This window comes from Thermobia domestica, chromosome 12 (genome assembly GCF_964235325.1).
Source record: "Thermobia domestica chromosome 12, izTheDome1.hap1.1, whole genome shotgun sequence".
In the NCBI taxonomy this organism is placed as follows: Eukaryota; Metazoa; Arthropoda; class Insecta; order Zygentoma; family Lepismatidae; genus Thermobia; species Thermobia domestica.
Window position 1 is genome coordinate 28,214,201 of NC_137465.1, and position 23,051 is coordinate 28,237,251.

General features: G+C 38.4%; 16 non-coding genes across 16 annotated transcripts; 11 read left to right on the forward strand and 5 right to left on the reverse strand.

Annotated features, from left to right (window-relative positions):
- The first annotated feature begins 1,851 nt into the window (after positions 1-1,851).
- Positions 1,852-1,925, forward strand: TRNAN-GUU (transfer RNA asparagine (anticodon GUU)). The gene has a single exon. It is a non-coding gene; the product is annotated as a tRNA-Asn (tRNA).
- An 847-nt stretch (positions 1,926-2,772) lies between these two features.
- TRNAV-AAC (transfer RNA valine (anticodon AAC)) lies at positions 2,773-2,845 on the reverse strand. The gene has a single exon. It is a non-coding gene; the product is annotated as a tRNA-Val (tRNA).
- Positions 2,846-3,905: 1,060 nt separating this feature from the next.
- On the forward strand, positions 3,906-3,977 carry TRNAM-CAU (transfer RNA methionine (anticodon CAU)). The gene has a single exon. It is a non-coding gene; the product is annotated as a tRNA-Met (tRNA).
- Positions 3,978-11,168: 7,191 nt separating this feature from the next.
- On the forward strand, positions 11,169-11,242 carry TRNAN-GUU (transfer RNA asparagine (anticodon GUU)). Its single transcript has one exon. It is a non-coding gene; the product is annotated as a tRNA-Asn (tRNA).
- Positions 11,243-12,080: 838 nt separating this feature from the next.
- TRNAV-AAC (transfer RNA valine (anticodon AAC)) lies at positions 12,081-12,153 on the reverse strand. Its single transcript has one exon. It is a non-coding gene; the product is annotated as a tRNA-Val (tRNA).
- A 1,060-nt stretch (positions 12,154-13,213) lies between these two features.
- TRNAM-CAU (transfer RNA methionine (anticodon CAU)) lies at positions 13,214-13,285 on the forward strand. The gene has a single exon. It is a non-coding gene; the product is annotated as a tRNA-Met (tRNA).
- A 730-nt stretch (positions 13,286-14,015) lies between these two features.
- On the forward strand, positions 14,016-14,089 carry TRNAN-GUU (transfer RNA asparagine (anticodon GUU)). The gene has a single exon. It is a non-coding gene; the product is annotated as a tRNA-Asn (tRNA).
- An 847-nt stretch (positions 14,090-14,936) lies between these two features.
- TRNAV-AAC (transfer RNA valine (anticodon AAC)) lies at positions 14,937-15,009 on the reverse strand. The gene has a single exon. It is a non-coding gene; the product is annotated as a tRNA-Val (tRNA).
- A 1,060-nt stretch (positions 15,010-16,069) lies between these two features.
- On the forward strand, positions 16,070-16,141 carry TRNAM-CAU (transfer RNA methionine (anticodon CAU)). The gene has a single exon. It is a non-coding gene; the product is annotated as a tRNA-Met (tRNA).
- A 730-nt stretch (positions 16,142-16,871) lies between these two features.
- On the forward strand, positions 16,872-16,945 carry TRNAN-GUU (transfer RNA asparagine (anticodon GUU)). Its single transcript has one exon. It is a non-coding gene; the product is annotated as a tRNA-Asn (tRNA).
- An 838-nt stretch (positions 16,946-17,783) lies between these two features.
- Positions 17,784-17,856, reverse strand: TRNAV-AAC (transfer RNA valine (anticodon AAC)). Its single transcript has one exon. It is a non-coding gene; the product is annotated as a tRNA-Val (tRNA).
- A 1,060-nt stretch (positions 17,857-18,916) lies between these two features.
- TRNAM-CAU (transfer RNA methionine (anticodon CAU)) lies at positions 18,917-18,988 on the forward strand. The gene has a single exon. It is a non-coding gene; the product is annotated as a tRNA-Met (tRNA).
- A 730-nt stretch (positions 18,989-19,718) lies between these two features.
- On the forward strand, positions 19,719-19,792 carry TRNAN-GUU (transfer RNA asparagine (anticodon GUU)). The gene has a single exon. It is a non-coding gene; the product is annotated as a tRNA-Asn (tRNA).
- Positions 19,793-20,639: 847 nt separating this feature from the next.
- Positions 20,640-20,712, reverse strand: TRNAV-AAC (transfer RNA valine (anticodon AAC)). The gene has a single exon. It is a non-coding gene; the product is annotated as a tRNA-Val (tRNA).
- Positions 20,713-21,772: 1,060 nt separating this feature from the next.
- Positions 21,773-21,844, forward strand: TRNAM-CAU (transfer RNA methionine (anticodon CAU)). Its single transcript has one exon. It is a non-coding gene; the product is annotated as a tRNA-Met (tRNA).
- A 729-nt stretch (positions 21,845-22,573) lies between these two features.
- TRNAN-GUU (transfer RNA asparagine (anticodon GUU)) lies at positions 22,574-22,647 on the forward strand. The gene has a single exon. It is a non-coding gene; the product is annotated as a tRNA-Asn (tRNA).
- The last annotated feature ends 404 nt before the right edge of the window (positions 22,648-23,051 follow it).

Sequence of the window (23,051 nt, forward strand, 5' to 3'; positions counted from 1 at the left end):
AAATTCATAAAATGGCCCATATCTCGAAAACGGTCAAAAATATCAAAAAAATAATCGAAAAAATCCCCCCGTACCTCACCCCTTGTCGTTTTTAGACATGAGGAACCCATGGAACCATGTTTCAATCTTGTACGACAAGTGTGGGGGGCCACGGTGGCCCCGAAAAAAACTTGGTGTCCAAAAATCATAAAATGGCCCATATCTCGAAAACGGTCAAAAATATCGAAAAAATAATCGAAAAAATCTCCCCTTTATGAATCCCCTTGCCGATTTTCCACATGAAGAACCCATGGAACCATGTTTCAAACTTGTACGACCAGGGTGGGCCAAGTTGCCAAAAAAAAATTCGGATCGTCATATCTCGAAAACGGTGAGAGATAGAAATAAAATTTTAACGGCATTCGATTTAGGATCATCAAATGTATAATCTACCCAAGTTTGGTAAACATCGCCCAACTTTCAACCGTTTTTTTCGAAAATCGAAATTTTTTGCCTCTAATCCGTCATATCTCGAAAGCGGTAAGAGATAGAACCACATTTTTGACCGGTCTTTCCAGAGGAGTACACATATAGAGAGTTTCAAAAACTCAGAAACCAAATGGGTCGAAATTTTGAAAAAAATTCGAATCGTTATATCGGGAAAACAGTGAGAGATAGAAATAAAATTTTAACGCCATTCGATTTAGGATCATCAAATGTATCATCTGCCTACGTTTGGTAAACATCAGCCAACTTTCAACTTTTTTTTCGAAAATCGCAATTTTTGACACAGCTTAAAGAACAAGTTTTCAAGGAGTTCCACCGCTTTCTGTTCTCATGTTGAATGAATGGGTTGGAAAATAAGCCATACTCTTTTATTAATTCTGCTATGTTTAAATTGGAGTTGGAAAATATGCCATACTCTTTATTAGCTCTGCTATGTGGTTGTAAAGTGTTCATAAAAGGGAACGAGTCTTTGTGTAATATGTGCTATGTTATGTGTTCGTAAAGTGCTCATAAAAGGGGACGAGTCTTATGTGGCGCGTGGCATGTGTGCGGTGTGCGGCGCAGCAGAGCGTGCGCGTGGTCGACCAATCAGCGTAAAGAGGGAGGGTCCTGCGCTAGCCAATCGGTGCGTACGGGGCGGGGTCCGCTGCCAGCCAATCGGAAGGGAGTCCCGCGCCAGCCAATCGGTGGGGTCCGCTGCCAGCCAGTCGGCGCAGTAGATAGGAGGTCGTAAAAGAGCGTGACCGGGGGCGTGGCCTGCGCCGACCAATCAGCGTGAAGGGGGCGTGGCCAACCAATCAGCGTCAAGGGGCGTGGCCGGGGGCGTGGCCTGCACCGGCCAATCAGCGTGAAGGGGCGTGGCCGGGGGCGTGGCCAACCAATCAGCGTCAGGGGGCGTGGCCGGGTCACGTGACCTGCGCCAGCCAATCAGCGTCCAGGGTTTGCGCATGCGCAGTAGGAAAAAAAACAGCACCAAGTGTCCCCACCCTACTAGTGTGCAACCCACATAAATAATATAATAGAACAACAGATGGTAAAATGATCTCAAAGTGTAAGAAGCTCACATTGTTGAGTGAATTGGATCAATGAGAAGGATATTGACAAAAGGAAAGTCATTTCTCAGTTAATCATGAAAAGGATTTTATTATAGCAGGAGGAATTTGGAAAAGAGAAAGAAGATTCGTCGTTTTAGTAAAAGTGAATATGTAGAATTACATACAGCAATTTTCAGAACTTAATAGTTATAGCTTTATCAAATGGTGTTGATAAATTACTTTTCACATTATCATATCGCGTATTCAAAGTAGAGTAGAGGCGTGTTGTGGTGCTGTAGTATTGCGAAACAGCGCTCAAATAAGATAGTGGGCCTCCGTGGCGCAATCGGCTAGCGCGTTCGGCTGTTAACCGAAAGGTTGGTGGTTCGAGCCCACCCGGGGGCGATAGTTTTAGTTATCCCTGCTATATTAATTCGAAATATACTAATGTAATAATCATCTATAATGTCAAGTTGTATCTGAAAACTCGTCACCTAAGATCTTCGGCTGGATTATTAACTTTAATAGCGATAATCAAATCTAACTCTTAGTTCCTTTCCCTGAATTTAATTCGACAGCATCACATGAGTTGGGTAAGTTTTTAGCTGTGCAATTTCCAGCTCTTTCTCATTGGATCCTTTTCCAACAAGTTCTTATCTTGAATTCTTATTGATAGGGGGCACGACTGATCACTGCTAGAGCGATTACCCCTGGTTCGATCGCCAGCCAATTTTGTGGTGGACAACATCGTGTTCGTTGGTTTTCTGATATACTCCTAGTTCCTCCCATTCTCTCATTCTACTAGTTCTTCCATAACCATTCGTTTGTTTTAATCGTAGTCCCAAGAACATAACCGACGGACCTTAAATTCAAAGATGCCATTTCTAATTCGTATTTACGCCCATATTTCAAAAGTGGCTTATTATTTTAAATTTCTTGCATTTTGTCCGCTCTCCTGACTCATCTATCATAATCTACACAATATCATTTCATGACTGTCTCTTAACATTTCATACAAAAACTCGAAAATATTGTTCTTCTCCGTATATGCTTACTTCACTTTTGCTAGCCTTACTTTTATTTAATATTCGCACTTCCCTTAATAATTACATGTAATGTCATAGTAAAATAAGGGAATCGCATGTTGTATATGATAGAATAGCATAGGTACTGCCTTGAAGGCATATTAAGGTTGACTGTGAAAGTGCAGACCAGCATTCGTTAATATAGACGTAATAAAATAAAACATCAGTGTGCTCGCCAGGGATCGAACCTGGGACCTTCCGCGTGTTAGGCGGATGTGATAACCACTACACCACGAGCACACACATTGATGTTTGCTTATACTCAAGCAAAACAGTGGAAGAATGTTCATGTGAAGTAGGGAACACATGCGTGACTTCTTGCGACCTGTACTCATATTTCGTATAAACTAATATTTGTAAAACACGAGATTGGATTACCCACAATTTTGCATGCGAAAACCATACTCAAACGTCTATTACACTTACCTGAAAAATGAGAGATCACGGCTAAGTGCAGGGCAGTATCTAACACTTTTACCGTTCGGCATATTATTCGCACATCATATTTTGCGTCTCTCGTTTTGTTTTCTATAGCAATGCCTTTGTAAATGAAACAAACCTAGTAAACACAGCACGAAAACTAAACCATTTTAGTTTTACACAAAGAGCAGCGTTGCAAAGGTCGCGATGTAGTACTGCATCACCATTGCCATCAGTAATGATTCACCTTACGTTTGTAGACAGCCTCTTATTTCCGTTTACCATACTTTATTCTCAATTTCTAAAAATATGCCGCTTGGGACCTATGGGCCGTGCGTAAATTGGACCTTTCCATTCTAACTCTGTTATCCAGCTATCTGGATTGCCACATACTATGACGGGGAAGGGCGCTTTGTGTTTAGGAGTTTGTACGACAGCGAATGACATACCAATCAAGTCCTGACGGGTTCATTTGGTTACATCAATGTAGCCATATTGGTAATTGAATTAGTTGATCTGGCGATTATTGACATGAAAAATTTAGAAGATTACAACTTAGGAAAAATATATATCTTATGTAAGAAATACAGACGTCAAAACGGAGATTCTCCAACTTAAATAACTAATCTGAAATCTGTGGCAAGTTTCGATTCTTTGTAGTTATAATATTGTACGATATTATTAATTGGTATCAGTGAAATATGATGAAGAGCGAAGAGAATGAAAATAGAACAGTGAGACCGCTCAAGAAACACTACTGCCCTCGGTTTTACTCAGTTACTACATTGTGTGTTATATATTGCTCATCATGTACTGCAATCTGCTAATACAAAATAACAATAATGAATTTGGATAGTCAAACAGTATATTACCAAACAGCAGCAGAGTGGCGCAGTGAAAGCGTGCTGGGCCCATAACCCAGAGGTCCGTGGATCGAAACCACGCTCTGCTAATTCATTTTGCTTCTCACATAGTTAAGAAATCACGAAGAAAATTGCATTTTGAAGACAAGTTCAGTATGGGTAACGCCTCCCTTCATATAATTATATATGATTCGGAAATCTCGTTTAGAACAATCTGAGCGATCTTTACTTAGTAGTTCTGGTAAGTCTTTACTTTGACTCCAACTGTGACTTTAATCGGTTGTTATAGGTTCAGTTACTTCCTGGAACTGTTTGTGCGTGAGTCACTTGTTAGAACTGTTCGTGCCTTTGGTGTGACGGCTTAGTTCATATTTTTCCCACTAGGTGTCTGTGTAGTCATATGGTAGTTGGTTAGTAGTCACATGTTCTGTGTGCATGTATGTGTGTGCTGCTGTTTGCGGCATGCGGGAGCGCGTAATTGAATTGGTTGAATTGAGTTAGAGAAAACCTATCATAGTTGTGGTCTAAACTGAAGATATTTTCGACGTATTCTAAAAGTGGACGTTTATTGGTTTCTTGTTTGTAATAATAGCAAGTGTGCTCGGTTTAATGAAACGACGTGTGTGCGGAAAAGAACATTTTTCAGTAATGTTGAGTAATGTGCATGTGTTCTTGGTATCTTATTTTTTCGTGTGTGGAATCAGCAGTTATGAGTTCATTATTCATGAGATTTCTCCTATGGCGAAATGGTGAGTGTTTTCTTTTTTTAATTCATATTATTTTTATTCTTGATTTGTTTTGCATTTGAGTATTAGGCAAAGTATTTGGTTTGCTGCTGCTTGTCCTATTGTCTTGTTGAGATGTAATTTTTTTTTCTTTGTCATGCACTGATTTATGATTAGAGACGAGTGTTTTTTTTATTTTTCCCTTCTTATCTTAGCTTTATAGTAGTGGTGTGATTATTTATTATTATTTTGGATGTTTTTATGGTACTTGAGCGGGGGGGGGGGGTTGGGGGGCGGTAGCCCCCCATTTAGATCTCAAAATTCATAGTCGCCGCTTCACCTGAATTGATGTTTAGTAACATTGTGGCCCTTGTACTTATAGTATAATTCTTAACTTCGTATAGTAACATTGTGGCCCTTGTACTTATAGTATAATTCTTAACATCGTATAGTAACATTGTGGCCCTTGTACTTATAGTATAATTCTTAACATCGTACGTTACTTTCACTGTGTTAGTAATTGTAATCGATTCATGTGATCCGGTTCCGGGAGCAGTTTAGGAATGATTCCTAAACTGCTCCGGGAACCGGATCACATGAATCGGTTGAAGTCACAGTTGGAGTCAAAGTAAAAATTTGCCGTAGTTCTGAAGAAAATGTTAACATGAAATCGCGTAAAGGTGCTGCATACTGTGTTTGGTTGTTGAAGTGAGTAGACGTGTCTTCGCTCTGTGCAACAAGCTCTGACGTGTTTACCTTCAACGGTGCTTTCCTTAACATTCGTTTTGCTGTTGTTCATTTTTTCGTTTTTTTTTTCCTCTGTAATTTTTGTGAGTGAATTCGTTGAATGAACCATGTCGTTAAAAAGGGTCAATACATTAAAATATGATTTTGGTGGTGTTTCACAGCGACCAAGTACCTTGAGTTTGCATCAGTGGCTCAGTGATTCTTTCAAGTTTTCTGTTGATGATGTGTTGAGTATTGAAATGGATGTTTATCGTAAATTGTTGTATGTGAAACTACGTACCGAAGAACTTTGTGAAAACGTTTTGCGTGCTTCTGACGGAACTGTGTACTATAGTGATACAGATGGACAACATGCGGTACCAGTTTTGTGGGCTGATGTGCAAATTATAACAGTTAAATTGCTTTGTACACCAATGGAACTTGACGATTTTGAAATTAAGAAAGTTCTTGGGGACTATGGGATCATCTCGAAAATTTCTGATGAACTATATTCCGTTGATCATGTTTACCCTATACGAACCGGGCGTAAATTAATACGTATGGAAGTAAAAAGGCCTATTCCATCTTTTGTTGTCATCCAAGGACAAAAGTTTTGTGTCACGTACCCCAACCAGATCCGAACCTGTCTCAGGTGCAATGGGGCTCATATGTACTCCAATTGTCCCCTTCGAGTTCCCAGTGATCCGAACAGTTATGCAGGGAAGGTAGCTCCTATATTTCGCAATAACGATCCTGCAGAGCGTCTTATGCCTAAATTTGACAGTTTGCCCATTCCTTCCCGACACTGGAACAAACCCACCACTAGTGTACCGTGCTCATCTGACGCAAATGTACCTACAATAGACGCTTCTCAATTTCCGGAACTACCAAGTACGAATGTTTCCTGCGAGCCGAACAGTGCTAAGAGTGTTTCCTCAGAATCGTCCGCAAGTGCGTGTTTTAGTTGTTCCACTGAAAAACAAGATGGTTCACAGCCGTTACTACTCCCATCTGCTGCACCTTCATCTAATTCTGTTTCTGATCTCGAAACAGTTCCTGGGGGAGAAGATCTCTCTACTGCGCCGATTTCTACGACAGTTAATCGTAATGAGAGCTGCTCGCCTGGCTCCCAAGCAAAGTGTGGTTCTCCTGAAGAAAGGTTTCATGCTCCCTCCCCCCATCTCAGTCTAGTGAGTCGGAGGTCGCTTCTCCTATCATGGAAGTAAGTACAGTTAGTGACGACAATCGAAATCGACGCAAGCGTACGAAACGTAATGAATTGAGTCAAAAGCTATTTAAAAAGTCTGAAAATGACACGAATGCCTCTATTCTGTCTCCAACTACTGACATTATGTCGTAATATGGTTCTTAATACAGTACATGTGCTATATTTTAATGAATTCAGTTTAAGTATCTTACAGCACGTTAGTCTCTTCTTCTATAATACGTTAGATTGATATGTATGTCATTTAGATGTTTTAAGCTTTCTTTTATTGTTTCTCTTGTCAGATATTATGCCGCTATATTTACTTTCTCTGCTCATTCTTTTGTGTCGGTGGTTTTCTGTGCTTACCAGTGTGATGATGCTTAAAATTGCTACGATTAACATTAATAATTTGCAAAGTTCCGCCAAGCAATTTGCTCTTTGTGACTTTTTGCGCATAGAGGGCATTGACGTTGCCTTTTTACAAGAGGTTGGTATTTCTGAATTAAATCTTAGTCCATCTTATGCTATAGAAAATAACTTTGACAATAGTGGCACAGGTACAGCTATTGCTTACCGACATTCAACAAATTTTTCTTCACCTGTGTTCCATCCCTCTGCTCGAATAATACGGGGTAATCTAGGAGACATCAATCTTGTCAATATTTATTCTCCGAGTGGTTCACAAGCTCGCACCAGGCGAAATGCTTTCTTTTCTCAGGACGTTGCTCTGTCGCTTGGACCCAATGTTGAAAGGTTAATTTTGGCTGGAGATTATAATTGCGTTTTAAGGCCTGAAGATCAAACGCCGGGATTTAACTACTGCCATACCCTCCACGAGTTAATCAATGGACTTCATTTACGAGACACATGGATCTGTCTGAAGCCACAAGCACGGGATTACACTTATTTATCACACCAGAGTGCCTCTCGCCTTGATCGCATATATGTATCTCCTGTGTTGGTACCATGCATTAAGCACGTTGAAATTGCCCCCACCTCCTTTTCTGATCACTCAGCCTATATCGTATCTTTCAGCTTTCCTGATCTACGAGTTGAACGAGGTAGGGGTTATTGGCAATTCAACACATCGTTATTGGAAGACGATCAATTTTGTTCTGAGTTTCAGTCCAAATGGCGTTACTGGCTTAGGCAACGTCAATACTTTCCCACAGTAGGCGACTGGTGGAATACTTATTTCAAACCACGGTTTGCAAGTTTCTGTCGGTGGTACTCATCTAAAAAATCCAGAGATCTTCGTAATCTGCATTACTTTTATACCAGGTGTTTGCGAGAAGCTCGCTGTGCTGCTGTTTCTGACTTATCTATGTTCTCTCAGGTTAAGCGCTATCAAGCTTTGCTTCTCAATTTGCATCGCCGCCGTGTAGCTGGCATCAAGGTCAGAAGCAAGGTTCCCATAATAGATGCTGATGAAGAACCATCATTACATCATGTCCTCAAAGAAATCAAACGAGTCCAAGGAAAATGGATCCATCAAATCATAGATGACGACGGACATCTTCATAAGGATGTTGCTTCCATCAAACATGTGTTTTGGATGCACTACTCAGAACTTTATAGTATTGCAGACACTACTACAACGTCTGGGGAATTATCTGCTTCACTTTCTGGTATTCTTGATGATGCAGCGCAGCAATCTCTTGTTCGAGCTTTTAGTATTGAAGATGTACATCACGCTGTTCTCGCAGCTCCGAAAGGTAAATCTCCAGGACTAGATGGCATATCTGCAGAATAGTATGTTAAGTTTTTCCCTCTAATTGGTGAAACACTGACCTGTCTCGTTAATGAATATTTCAGTAACAACCCACAGAGACTGTATAGAAGTCCTGGTGTCACAGTATTTATACCTAAGCAAGCACACCCTACAAGTGTTACTCATTATCGACCCATCACTCTCCTGAATTGTGATTACAAGTTGCTTGCTCGTTGTTTGAACAACAGACTATCCCACTATATTGATATTCTCGCTGGACCATTTCAATATGCACGAGTCGGAGTGAAAAAAATATATCACGTACTTCAAACTATTCGAGATGTTATTGCAAATTTTCAGACTAACACTACTAGTCATGCTTTGCTATCTTTAGATTTTAACCAAGCCTTTGATCGTGTAGATCACAATTATTTGTGGTCAATATTGAACCATATGGGCGTTGGAGACTTATTTGTCCGTTGGATTCGCGTCCTGTATGGTGACGCTCAATCGAAATTAAAATCAATGGGTTCCTGACTACACCTCTTAAACTCAAACGCAGCGTTAGGCAAGGATGTCCATTAAGCATGACTCTTTTTATAATTTCCATCTGTCCTTTCCTACACAGCATTGCTCAACGTATCCAAGGCCTTACTATCTGCAATGTTCCTGTTAAGGTGTATAGTTTTGCTGATGACGTACATGTTTTCCTTCGTGATCCCCAGGATTTAGAAGTAGTTGAAGATTGCGTTCACAAGTACTCTGAACAGTCAGGAGCACGTCTTAATCGCTTTAAATCTAAACTTATGCCATTAGGAAATGGTTCTACGAATGAATATACCAATTTTCCTCAGGTAGTGAAGATTATGAAAGTACTTGGTATTTATTTTTCCTGCAACTTGCATGAGAGTATAGAAAAAAATTTTGAAGATGTTTTTCTGAAGGTTCGCTCTGTTTTACATCAACATACATCTCGTCACCTGTCGTTGATATCTCGTGTCTACTTTGTGAATACATATGCATTTTCCAAGTTGTGGTACGTCTGTCAAATTTTGCCTATGCCTACATCTTACATTCAGAAGTTTACGAGCATTGGTAACTGGTTTGTGTGGACAGGTATGATTTTTCGAGTACGATATCCAACTCCATGTTTACCATATGGTGCAGGAGGGCTCAACTTGATCCATGTTGCAAGTAAAACGAAAGCTTTATTCTCCTACCGAGGATTCCAAAACATTCAAGGTATTGGAGATCAACTCAGCACGACCGTTCTTTCGTCTCTTGTAGCTACCAATGATGGAGTACTACCTGTGAACTTATCTCAAATTCCTCCCGACTTTTGGTATTTTAAAGATGTAATATGTAATTATTTCTACCTGTCTGCCCGTGGCCTTCAAACCTTACCTCACAGAGTGAAACTTCTCTATAACTTGTTTCTACAAGAACAACGAAGCCAATGTCCTCACATAGTTACAAAATTCCCATCTGCGCATTGGCAACGTATTTGGAGAACAATTTCATCTACTGTTGTGTCAACCTCAGCCCGCTCCTTATGGTACAGAACTGTTAATAACATTATAGATACTAAGGCTAAACGACATCACCTTCATATTACAGATGACAACCAGTGTTCTCTTTGTGGACAAGTTGATACTTTAGAACACCGTCTCACCACCTGCAACGGATCGATCTCAGTTTGGAAAACCTATAGAGAAATGGTTCAATATTTGTGTAAAATAAGCATGGATTCCATTACTGTTCACACGCTTTTGTTTCCTGATTTTAAGTTTTTTCCTAATGAGAAGCAAAACTCTGTTGTATGGCTCACTGCTAATACCATTGAATTTATTCTGTCCCCTAGTTCTCCTCAAGCACATCACACCTACAAAGATTTCCTGTGTTTACGATAAAGTAAATTACCACCACCAAGAACGAAAAAACTCTTTGCGCATTACCTGAATTACCTCTTGTATGGGTATGCACTATAATTGACTTGTAAATTTCTTGTTACTTGCTCTACTATATATATTCACTTTGTAACTACAAACTATACCAATGTGTAGTCTTATTTTTTTTTCCTGAATTTTGCGCTGATATGTAATATGAATTATTAACAATAAACAAATGAAAAAACAACAACAAAAAAAAAAGAGGTCCGTGGATCGAAACCACGCTCTGCTAATTCATTTTGCTTCTCACATAGTTAAGAAATCACGAAGAAAATTGCATTTTGAAGACAAGTTCAGTATAGGTAACGCCTCCCTTCATATAATTATATATGATTCGGAAATCTCGTTTAGAACAATCTGAGCAGTCTTTACTTAGTAGTTCTGAAGAAAATGTTAACATGAAATCGCGTAAAGGTGCTGCTGCCGTTATGTTTTAAATTTTTAAAAATTTTCAAAATTGAGATGAGAAAAGTATTATTACTACGCTCTCACATGCCGCGTACGCATAAAATCCTTTTATATAAAGAAACACTGCCCATAGAGAGAGTAAATAAACAACGCACAAATATCCCACATGCTTGATATACGAAGTGTGCAACCCACATAAATAATATAATAGAACAACAGATGGTAAAATGATCTCAAAGTGTAAGAAGCTCACATTGTTGAGTGAATTGGATCAATGAGAAGGATATTGACAAAAGGAAAGTAATTTCTCAGTTAATCATGAAAAGGATTTTATTATAGCAGGAGGAATTTGGAAAAGAGAAAGAAGATTCGTCGTTTTAGTAAAAGTGAATATGTAGAATTACATACAGCAATTTTCAGAACTTAATAGTTATAGCTTTATCAAATGGTGTTGATAAATTACTTTTCACATTATCATATCGCGTATTCAAAGTAGAGTAGAGGCGTGTTGTGGTGCTGTAGTATTGCGAAACAGCGCTCAAATAAGATAGTGGGCCTCCGTGGTGCAATCGGCTAGCGCGTTCGGCTGTTAACTGAAAGGTTGGTGGTTCGAGCCCACCCGGAGGCGATAGTTTTAGTTATCCCTGCTATATTAATTTGAAATATACTAATGTAATAATCATCAATAATGTCAAGTTGTATCTGAAAACTCGTCACCTAAGATCTTCGGCTGGATTATTAAGTTTAATAGCGATAATCAAATCTAAGTCTTAGTTCCTTTCCCTGAATTTAATTCGACAGCATCACATGAGTTGGGTAAGCTTTTAGCTGTGCAATTTCCAGCTCTTTCTCATTGGATCCTTTTCCAACAAGTTCTTATCTTGAATTCTTATTAATAGGGGGCACGACTGATCACTGCTAGAGCGATTACCCCTGGTTCGATCGCCAGCCAATTTTGTGGTGGACAACATCGTGTTCGTTGGTTTTCTGATATACTCCTAGTTCCTCCCATTCTCTCATTCTACTAATTCTTCCATAACCATTCGTTTGTTTTAATCGTAGTCCCAAGAACATAACCGACGGACCTTAAATTCAAAGATGCCATTTCTAATTCGTTTTTACGCCCATATTTCAAAAGTGGCTTATTATTTTAAATTTCTTGCATTTTGTCCGCTCTCCTGACTCATCTATCATAATCTACACAATATCATTTCATGACTGTCTCTTAACATTTCATACAAAAACTCGAAAATATTGTTCTTCTCCGTATATGCTTACTTCACTTTTACTTTTATTTAATATTCGCACTTCCCTTAATAATTACATGTAATGTCATAGTAAAATAAGGGAATCGCATGTTGTATATGATAGAATAGCATAGGTACTGCCTTGAAGGCATATTAAGGTTGACTGTGAAAGTGCAGACCAGCATTCGTTAATATAGACGTAATAAAATAAAACATCAGTGTGCTCGCCAGGGATCGAACCTGGGACCTTCCGCGTGTTAGGCGGATGTAATAACCACTACACCACGAGCACACACATTGATGTTTGCTTATACTCAAGCAAAACAGTGCAAGAATGTTCATGTGAAGTAGGGAACACATGCGTGACTTCTTGCGACTTGTACTCATATTTCGTATAAACTAATATTTGTAAAACACGAGATTGGATTACCCACAATTTTGCATGCGAAAACCATACTCAAACGTTTATTACAGTTGCCTGAAAAATGAGAGATCACGGCTAAGTGCAGGGCAGTATCTAACACTTTTACCGTTCGGCATATTATTCGCACATCATATTTTGCGTCTCTCGTTTTGTTTTCTATAGCAATGCCTTTGTAAATGAAACAAACCTAGTAAACACAGCACGAAAACTAAGCCATTTTAGTTTTACACAAAGAGCAGCGTTGCAAAGGTCGCGATGTAGTACTGCATCACCATTGCCATCAGTAATGATTCACCTTACGTTTGTAGACAGCCTCTTATTTCCGTTTACCATACTTTATTCTCAATTTCTAAAAATATGTCGCTTGGGACCTATGGGCCGTGCGTAAATTGGACCTTTCCATTCTAACTCTGTTATCCAGCTATCTGGATTGCCAGATACTGTGACGGGGAAGGGCGCTTTGTGTTTAGGAGTTTGTACGACAGCGAATGACATACCAATCAAGTCCTGACGGGTTCATTTGGTTACATCAATGTAGCCATATTGGTAATTGAATTAGTTGATCTGGCGATTATTGACATGAAAAATTTAGAAGATTACAACTTAGGAAAAATATATATCTTATGTAAGAAATACAGACGTCAAAACGGAGATTCTCCAACTTAAATAACTAATCTGAAATCTGTGGCAAGTTTCGATTCTTTGTAGTTATAATATTGTACGATATTATTAATTGGTATCAGTGAAATATAATGAAGAGCGAAGAGAATGAAAATAGAACAGTGAGACCGCTCAAGAAACACTACTGCCCTCGGTTTTACTCAGTTACTACATTGTGTGTTATATATTGCTCTTCATGTACTGCAATCTGCTAATACAAAATAACAATAATGAATTTGGATAGTCAAACAGTATATTACCAAACCGCAGCAGAGTGGCGCAGTGGAAGCGTGCTGGGCCCATAACCCAGAGGTCCGTGGATCGAAACCACGCTCTGCTAATTCATTTTGCTTCTCACATAGTTAAGAAATCACGAAGAAAATTGCATTTTGAAGACAAGTTCAGTATGGGTAACGCCTCCCTTCATATAATTATATATGATTCGGAAATCTCGTTTAGAACAGTCTGAGCAGTCTTTACTTAGTAGTTCTGAAGAAAATGTTAACATGAAATCGCGTAAAGGTGCTGCTGCCGTTATGTTTTAAATTTTTAAAAATTTTCAAAATTGAGATGAGAAAAGTATTATTACTACGCTCTCACATGCCTCGTACGCATAAAATCCTTTTATATAAAGAAACACTGCCCATAGAGAGAGTAAATAAACAACGCACAAATATCCCACATACTTGATATACGAAGTGTGCAACCCATATAAATAATATAATAGAACAACAGATGGTAAAATGATCTCAAAGTGTAAGAAGCTCACATTGTTGAGTGAATTGGATCAATGAGAAGGATATTGACAAAAGGAAAGTCATTTCTCAGTTAATCATGAAAAGGATTTTATTATAGCAGGAGGAATTTGGAAAAGAGAAAGAAGATTCGTCGTTTTAGTAAAAGTGAATATGTAGAATTACATACAGCAATTTTCAGAACTTAATAGTTATAGCTTTATCAAATGGTGTTGATAAATTACTTTTCACATTATCATATCGCGTATTCAAAGTAGAGTAGAGGCGTGTTGTGGTGCTGTAGTATTGCGAAACAGCGCTCAAATAAGATAGTGGGCCTCCGTGGCGCAATCGGCTAGCGCGTTCGGCTGTTAACCGAAAGGTTGGTGGTTCGAGCCCACCCGGGGGCGATAGTTTTAGTTATCCCTGCTATATTAATTCGAAATATACTAATGTAATAATCATCAATAATGTCAAGTTGTATCTGAAAACTCGTCACCTAAGATCTTCGGCTGGATTATTAGCTTTAATAGCGATAATCAAATCTAACTCTTAGTTCCTTTCCCTGAATTTAATTCGACAGCATCACATGAGTTGGGTAAGATTTTAGCTGTGCAATTTCCAGCTCTTTCTCATTGGATCCTTTTCCAACAAGTTCTTATCTTGAATTCTTATTGATAGGGGGCACGACTGATCACTGCTAGAGCGATTACCCCTGGTTCGATCGCCAGCCAATTTTGTGGTGGACAACATCGTGTTCGTTGGTTTTCTGATATACTCCTAGTTCCTCCCATTCTCTCATTCTACTAATTCTTCCATAACCATTCGTTTGTTTTAATCGTAGTCCCAAGAACATAACCGACGGACCTTAAATTCAAAGATGCCATTTCTAATTCGTATTTACGCCCATATTTCAAAAGTGGCTTATTATTTTAAATTTCTTGCATTTTGTCCGCTCTCCTGACTCATCTATCATAATCTACACAATATCATTTCATGACTGTCTCTTAACATTTCATACAAAAACTCGAAAATATTGTTCTTCTCCGTATATGCTTACTTCACTTTTGCTAGCCTTACTTTTAATTAATATTCGCACTTCCCTTAATAATTACATGTAATGTCATAGTAAAATAAGGGAATCGCATGTTGTATATGATAGAATAGCATAGGTACTGCCTTGAAGGCATATTAAGGTTGACTGTGAAAGTGCAAACCAGCATTCGTTAATATAGACGTAATAAAATAAAACATCAGTGTGCTCGCCAGGGATCGAACCTGGGACCTTCCGCGTGTTAGGCGGATGTGATAACCACTACACCACGAGCACACACATTGATGTTTGCTTATACTCAAGCAAAACAGTGGAAGAATGTTCATGTGAAGTAGGGAACACATGCGTGACTTCTTGCGACCTGTACTCATATTTCGTATAAACTAATATTTGTAAAACACGAGATTGGATTACCCACAATTTTGCATGTGAAAACCATACTCAAACGTTTATTACACTTACCTGAAAAATGAGAGATCACGGCTAAGTGCAGGGCAGTATCTAACACTTTTACCGTTCAGCATATTATTCGCACATCATATTTTGCGTCTCTCGTTTTGTTTTCTATAGCAATGCCTTTGTAAATGAAACAAACCTAGTAAACACAGCACGAAAACTAAGCCATTTTAGTTTTACACAAAGAGCAGCGTTGCAAAGGTCGCGATGTAGTACTGCATCACCATTGCCATCAGTAATGATTCACCTTACGTTTGTAGACAGCCTCTTATTTCCGTTTACAATACTTTATTCTCAATTTCTAAAAATATGTCGCTTGGGACCTATGGGCCGTGCGTAAATTGGACCTTTCCATTCTAACTCTGTTATCCAGCTATCTGGATTGCCACATACCGTGACGGGGAAGGGCGCTTTGTGTTTAGGAGTTTGTACGACAGCGAATGACATACCAATCAAGTCCTGACGGGTTCATTTGGTTACATCAATGTAGCCATATTGGTAATTGAATTAGTTGATCTGGCGATTATTGACATGAAAAATTTAGAAGATTACAACTTAGGAAAAATATATATCTTATGTAAGAAATACAGACGTCAAAACGGAGATTCTCCAACTTAAATAACTAATCTGAAATCTGTGGCAAGTTTCGATTCTTTGTAGTTATAATATTGTACGATATTATTAATTGGTATCAGTGAAATATGATGAAGAGCGAAGAGAATGAAAATAGAACAGTGAGACCGCTCAAGAAACACTACTGCCCTCGGTTTTACTCAGTTACTACATTGTGTTTTATATATTGCTCATCATGTACTGCAATCTGCTAATACAAAATAACAATAATGAATTTGGATAGTCAAACAGTATATTACCAAACAGCAGCAGAGTGGCGCAGTGGAAGCGTGCTGGGCCCATAACCCAGAGGTCCGTGGATCGAAACCACGCTCTGCTAATTCATTTTGCTTCTCACATAGTTAAGAAATCACGAAGAAAATTGCATTTTGAAGACAAGTTCAGTATGGGTAACGCCTCCCTTCATATAATTATATATGATTCGGAAATCTCGTTTAGAACAGTCTGAGCAGTCTTTACTTAGTAGTTCTGAAGAAAATGTTAACATGAAATCGCGTAAAGGTGCTGCTGCCGTTATGTTTTAAATTTTTAAAAATTTTCAAAATTGAGATGAGAAAAGTATTATTACTACGCTCTCACATGCCTCGTACGCATAAAATCCTTTTATATAAAGAAACACTGCCCATAGAGAGAGTAAATAAACAACGCACAAATATCCCACATACTTGATATACGAAGTGTGCAACCCACATAAATAATATAATAGAACAACAGATGGTAAAATGATCTCAAAGTGTAAGAAGCTCACATTGTTGAGTGAATTGGATCAATGAGAAGGATATTGACAAAAGGAAAGTCATTTCTCAGTTAATCATGAAAAGGATTTTATTATAGCAGGAGGAATTTGGAAAAGAGAAAGAAGATTCGTCGTTTTAGTAAAAGTGAATATGTAGAATTACATACAGCAATTTTCAGAACTTAATAGTTATAGCTTTATCAAATGGTGTTGATAAATTACTTTTCACATTATCATATCGCGTATTCAAAGTAGAGTAGAGGCGTGTTGTGGTGCTGTAGTATTGCGAAACAGCGCTCAAATAAGATAGTGGGCCTCCGTGGCGCAATCGGCCAGCGCGTTCGGCTGTTAACCGAAAGGTTGGTGGTTCGAGCCCACCCGGGGGCGATAGTTTTAGTTATCCCTGCTATATTAATTCGAAATATACTAATGTAATCATCATCAATAATGTCAAGTTGTATCTGAAAACTCGTCACCTAAGATCTTCGGCTGGATTATTAACTTTAATAGCGATAATCAAATCTAACTCTTAGTTCCTTTCCCTGAATTTAATTCGACAGCATCACATGAGTTGGGTAAGTTTTTAGCTGTGCAATTTCCAGCTCTTTCTCATTGGATCCTTTTCCAACAAGTTCTTATCTTGAATTCTTATTGATAGGGGGCACGACTGATCACTGCTAGAGCGATTACCCCTGGTTCGATCGCCAGCCAATTTTGTGGTGGACAACATCGTGTTCGTTGGTTTTCTGATATACTCCTAGTTCCTCCCATTCTCTCATTCTACTAATTCTTCCATAACCATTCGTTTGTTTTAATCGTAGTCCCAAGAACATAACCGACGGACCTTAAATTCAAAGATGCCATTTCTAATTCGTATTTACGCCCATATTTCAAAAGTGGCTTATTATTTTAAATTTCTTGCATTTTGTCCGCTCTCCTGACTCATCTATCATAATCTACACAATATCATTTCATGACTGTCTCTTAACATTTCATACAAAAACTCGAAAATATTGTTCTTCTCCGTATATGCTTACTTCACTTTTACTTTTATTTAATATTCGCACTTCCCTTAATAATTACATGTAATGTCATAGTAAAATAAGGGAATCGCATGTTGTATATGATAGAATAGCATAGGTACTGCCTTGAAGGCATATTAAGGTTGACTGTGAAAGTGCAGACCAGCATTCGTTAATATAGACGTAATAAAATAAAACATCAGTGTGCTCGCCAGGGATCGAACCTGGGGCCTTCCGCGTGTTAGGCGGATGTGATAACCACTACACCACGAGCACACACATTGATGTCTGCTTATACTCAAGCAAAACAGTGCAAGAATGTTCATGTGAAGTAGGGAACACATGCGTGACTTCTTGCGACCTGTACTCATATTTCGTATAAACTAATATTTGTAAAACACGAGATTGGATTACCCACAATTTTGCATGCGAAAACCATACTCAAACGTTTATTACACTTACCTGAAAAATGAGAGATCACGGCTAAGTGCAGGGCAGTATCTAACACTTTTACCGTTCGGCATATTATTCGCACATCATATTTTGCGTCTCTCGTTTTGTTTTCTATAGCAATGCCTTTGTAAATGAAACAAACCTAGTAAACACAGCACGAAAACTAAGCCATTTTAGTTTTACACAAAGAGCAGCGTTGCAAAGGTCGCGATGTAGTACTGCATCACCATTGCCATCAGTAATGATTCACCTTACGTTTGTAGACAGCCTCTTATTTCCGTTTACCATACTTTATTCTCAATTTCTAAAAATATGCCGCTTGGGACCTATGGGCCGTGCGTAAATTGGACCTTTCCATTCTAACTCTGTTATCCAGCTATCTGGATTGCCACATACCGTGACGGGGAAGGGCGCTTTGTGTTTAGGAGTTTGTACGACAGCGAATGACATACCAATCAAGTCCTGACGGGTTCATTTGGTTACATCAATGTAGCCATATTGGTAATTGAATTAGTTGATCTGGCGATTATTGACATGAAAAATTTAGAAGATTACAACTTAGGAAAAATATATATCTTATGTAAGAAATACAGACGTCAAAACGGAGATTCTCCAACTTAAATAACTAATCTGAAATCTGTGGCAAGTTTCGATTCTTTGTAGTTATAATATTGTACGATATTATTAATTGGTATCAGTGAAATATGATGAAGAGCGAAGAGAATGAAAATAGAACAGTGAGACCGCTCAAGAAACACTACTGCCCTCGGTTTTACTCAGTTACTACATTGTGTTTTATATATTGCTCATCATGTACTGCAATCTGCTAATACAAAATAACAATAATGAATTTGGATAGTCAAACAGTATGTTACCAAACAGCAGCAGAGTGGCGCAGTGGAAGCGTGCTGGGCCCATAACCCCGAGGTCCGTGGATCGAAACCACGCTCTGCTAATTCATTTTGCTTCTCACATAGTTAAGAAATCACGAAGAAAATTGCATTTTGAAGACAAGTTCAGTATGGGTAACGCCTCCCTTCATATAATTATATATGATTCGGAAATCTCGTTTAGAACAGTCTGAGCAGTCTTTACTTAGTAGTTCTAAAGAAAATGTTAACATGAAATCGCGTAAAGGTGCTGCTGCCGTTATGTTTTAAATTTTTAAAAATTTTCAAAATTGAGATGAGAAAAGTATTATTACTACGCTCTCACATGCCTCGTACGCATAAAATCCTTTTATATAAAGAAACACTGCCCATAGAGAGAGTAAATAAACAACGCACAAATATCCCACATACTTGATATACGAAGTGTGCAACCCACATAAATAATATAATAGAACAACAGATGGTAAAATGATCTCAAAGTGTAAGAAGCTCACATTGTTGAGTGAATTGGATCAATGAGAAGGATATTGACAAAAGGAAAGTAATTTCTCAGTTAATCATGAAAAGGATTTTATTATAGCAGGAGGAATTTGGAAAAGAGAAAGAAGATTCGTCGTTTTAGTAAAAGTGAATATGTAGAATTACATACAGCAATTTTCAGAACTTAATAGTTATAGCTTTATCAAATGGTGTTGATAAATTACTTTTCACATTATCATATCGCGTATTCAAAGTAGAGTAGAGGCGTGTTGTGGTGCTGTAGTATTGCGAAACAGCGCTCAAATAAGATAGTGGGCCTCCGTGGCGCAATCGGCCAGCGCGTTCGGCTGTTAACCGAAAGGTTGGTGGTTCGAGCCCACCCGGGGGCGATAGTTTTAGTTATCCCTGCTATATTAATTCGAAATATACTAATGTAATCATCATCAATAATGTCAAGTTGTATCTGAAAACTCGTCACCTAAGATCTTCGGCTGGATTATTAACTTTAATAGCGATAATCAAATCTAACTCTTAGTTCCTTTCCCTGAATTTAATTCGACAGCATCACATGAGTTGGGTAAGTTTTTAGCTGTGCAATTTCCAGCTCTTTCTCATTGGATCCTTTTCCAACAAGTTCTTATCTTGAATTCTTATTGATAGGGGGCACGACTGATCACTGCTAGAGCGATTACCCCTGGTTCGATCGCCAGCCAATTTTGTGGTGGACAACATCGTGTTCGTTGGTTTTCTGATATACTCCTAGTTCCTCCCATTCTCTCATTCTACTAATTCTTCCATAACCATTCGTTTGTTTTAATCGTAGTCCCAAGAACATAACCGACGGACCTTAAATTCAAAGATGCCATTTCTAATTCGTATTTACGCCCATATTTCAAAAGTGGCTTATTATTTTAAATTTCTTGCATTTTGTCCGCTCTCCTGACTCATCTATCATAATCTACACAATATCATTTCATGACTGTCTCTTAACATTTCATACAAAAACTCGAAAATATTGTTCTTCTCCGTATATGCTTACTTCACTTTTGCTAGCCTTACTTTTATTTAATATTCGCACTTCCCTTAATAATTACATGTAATGTCATAGTAAAATAAGGGAATCGCATGTTGTATAGGATAGAATAGCATAGGTACTGCCTTGAAGGCATATTAAGGTTGACTGTGAAAGTGCAGACCAGCATTCGTTAATATAGACGTAATAAAATAAAACATCAGTGTGCTCGCCAGGGATCGAACCTGGGACCTTCCGCGTGTTAGGCGGATGTGATAACCACTACACCACGAGCACACACATTGATGTTTGCTTATACTCAAGCAAAACAGTGCAAGAATGTTCATGTGAAGTAGGGAACACATGCGTGACTTCTTGCGACCTGTACTCATATTTCGTATAAACTAATATTTGTAAAACACGAGATTGGATTACCCACAATTTTGCATGCGAAAACCATACTCAAACGTTTATTACACTTACCTGAAAAATGAGAGATCACGGCTAAGTGCAGGGCAGTATCTAACACTTTTACCGTTCGGCATATTATTCGCACATCATATTTTGCGTCTCTCGTTTTGTTTTCTATAGCAATGCCTTTGTAAATGAAACAAACCTAGTAAACACAGCACGAAAACTAAGCCATTTTAGTTTTACACAAATAGCAGCGTTGCAAAGGTCGCGATGTAGTACTGCATCACCATTGCCATCAGTAATGATTCACCTTACGTTTGTAGACAGCCTCTTATTTCCGTTTACCATACTTTATTCTCAATTTCTAAAAATATGCCGCTTGGGACCTATGGGCCGTGCGTAAATTGGACCTTTCCATTCTAACTCTGTTATCCAGCTATCTGGATTGCCATATACCGTGACGGGGAAGGGCGCTTTGTGTTTAGGAGTTTGTACGACAGCGAATGACATACCAATCAAGTCCTGACGGGTTCATTTGGTTACATCAATGTAGCCATATTGGTAATTGAATTAGTTGATCTGGCGATTATTGACATGAAAAATTTAGAAGATTACAACTTAGGAAAAATATATATCTTATGTAAGAAATACAGACGTCAAAACGGAGATTCTCCAACTTAAATAACTAATCTGAAATCTGTGGCAAGTTTCGATTCTTTGTAGTTATAATATTGTACGATATTATTAATTGGTATCAGTGTAATATGATGAAGAGCGAAGAGAATGAAAATAGAACAGTGAGACCGCTCAAGAAACACTACTGCCCTCGGTTTTACTCAGTTACTACATTGTGTTTTATATATTGCTCATCATGTACTGCAATCTGCTAATACAAAATAACAATAATGAATTTGGATAGTCAAACAGTATATTACCAAACAGCAGCAGAGTGGCGCAGTGGAAGCGTGCTGGGCCCATAACCCAGAGGTCCGTGGATCGAAACCACGCTCTGCTAATTCATTTTGCTTCTCACATAGTTAAGAAATCACGAAGAAAATTGCATTTTGAAGACAAGTTCAGTATGGGTAACGCCTCCCTTCATATAATTATATATGATTCGGAAATCTCGTTTAGAACAGTCTGAGCAGTCTTTACTTAGTAGTTCTGAAGAAAATGTTAACATGAAATCGCGTAAAGGTGCTGCTGCCGTTATGTTTTAAATTTTTAAAAATTTTCAAAATTGAGATGAGAAAAGTATTATTACTACGCTCTCACATGCCTCGTACGCATAAAATCCTTTTATATAAAGAAACACTGCCCATAGAGAGAGTAAATAAACAACGCACAAATATCCCACATACTTGATATACGAAGTGTGCAACCCACATAAATAATATAATAGAACAACAGATGGTAAAATGATCTCAAAGTGTAAGAAGCTCACATTGTTGAGTGAATTGGATCAATGAGAAGGATATTGACAAAAGGAAAGTCATTTCTCAGTTAATCAAAAAAGGATTTTATTATAGCAGGAGGAATTTGGAAAAGAGAAAGAAGATTCGTCGTTTTAGTAAAAGTGAATATGTAGAATTACATACAGCAATTTTCAGAACTTAATAGTTATAGCTTTATCAAATGGTGTTGATAAATTACTTTTCACATTATCATATCGCGTATTCAAACTAGAGTAGAGGCGTGTTGTGGTGCTGTAGTATTGCGAAACAGCGCTCAAATAAGATAGTGGGCCTCCGTGGCGCAATCGGCTAGCGCGTTCGGCTGTTAACCGAAAGGTTGGTGGTTCGAGCCCACCCGGGGGCGATAGTTTTAGTTATCCCTGCTATATTAATTCGAAATATACTAATGTAATAATCATCAAAAATGTCAAGTTGTATCTGAAATCTCGTCACCTAAGATCTTCGGCTGGATTATTAACTTTAATAGCGATAATCAAATCTAACTCTTAGTTCCTTTCCCTGAATTTAATTCGACAGCATCACATGAGTTGGGTAAGATTTTAGCTGTGGAATTTCCAGCTCTTTCTCATTGGATCCTTTTCCAACAAGTTCTTATCTTGAATTCTTATTGATAGGGGGCACGACTGATCACTGCTAGAGCGATTACCCCTGGTTCGATCGCCAGCCAATTTTGTGGTGGACAACATCGTGTTCGTTGGTTTTCTGATATACTCCTAGTTCCTCCCATTCTCTCATTCTACTAGTTCT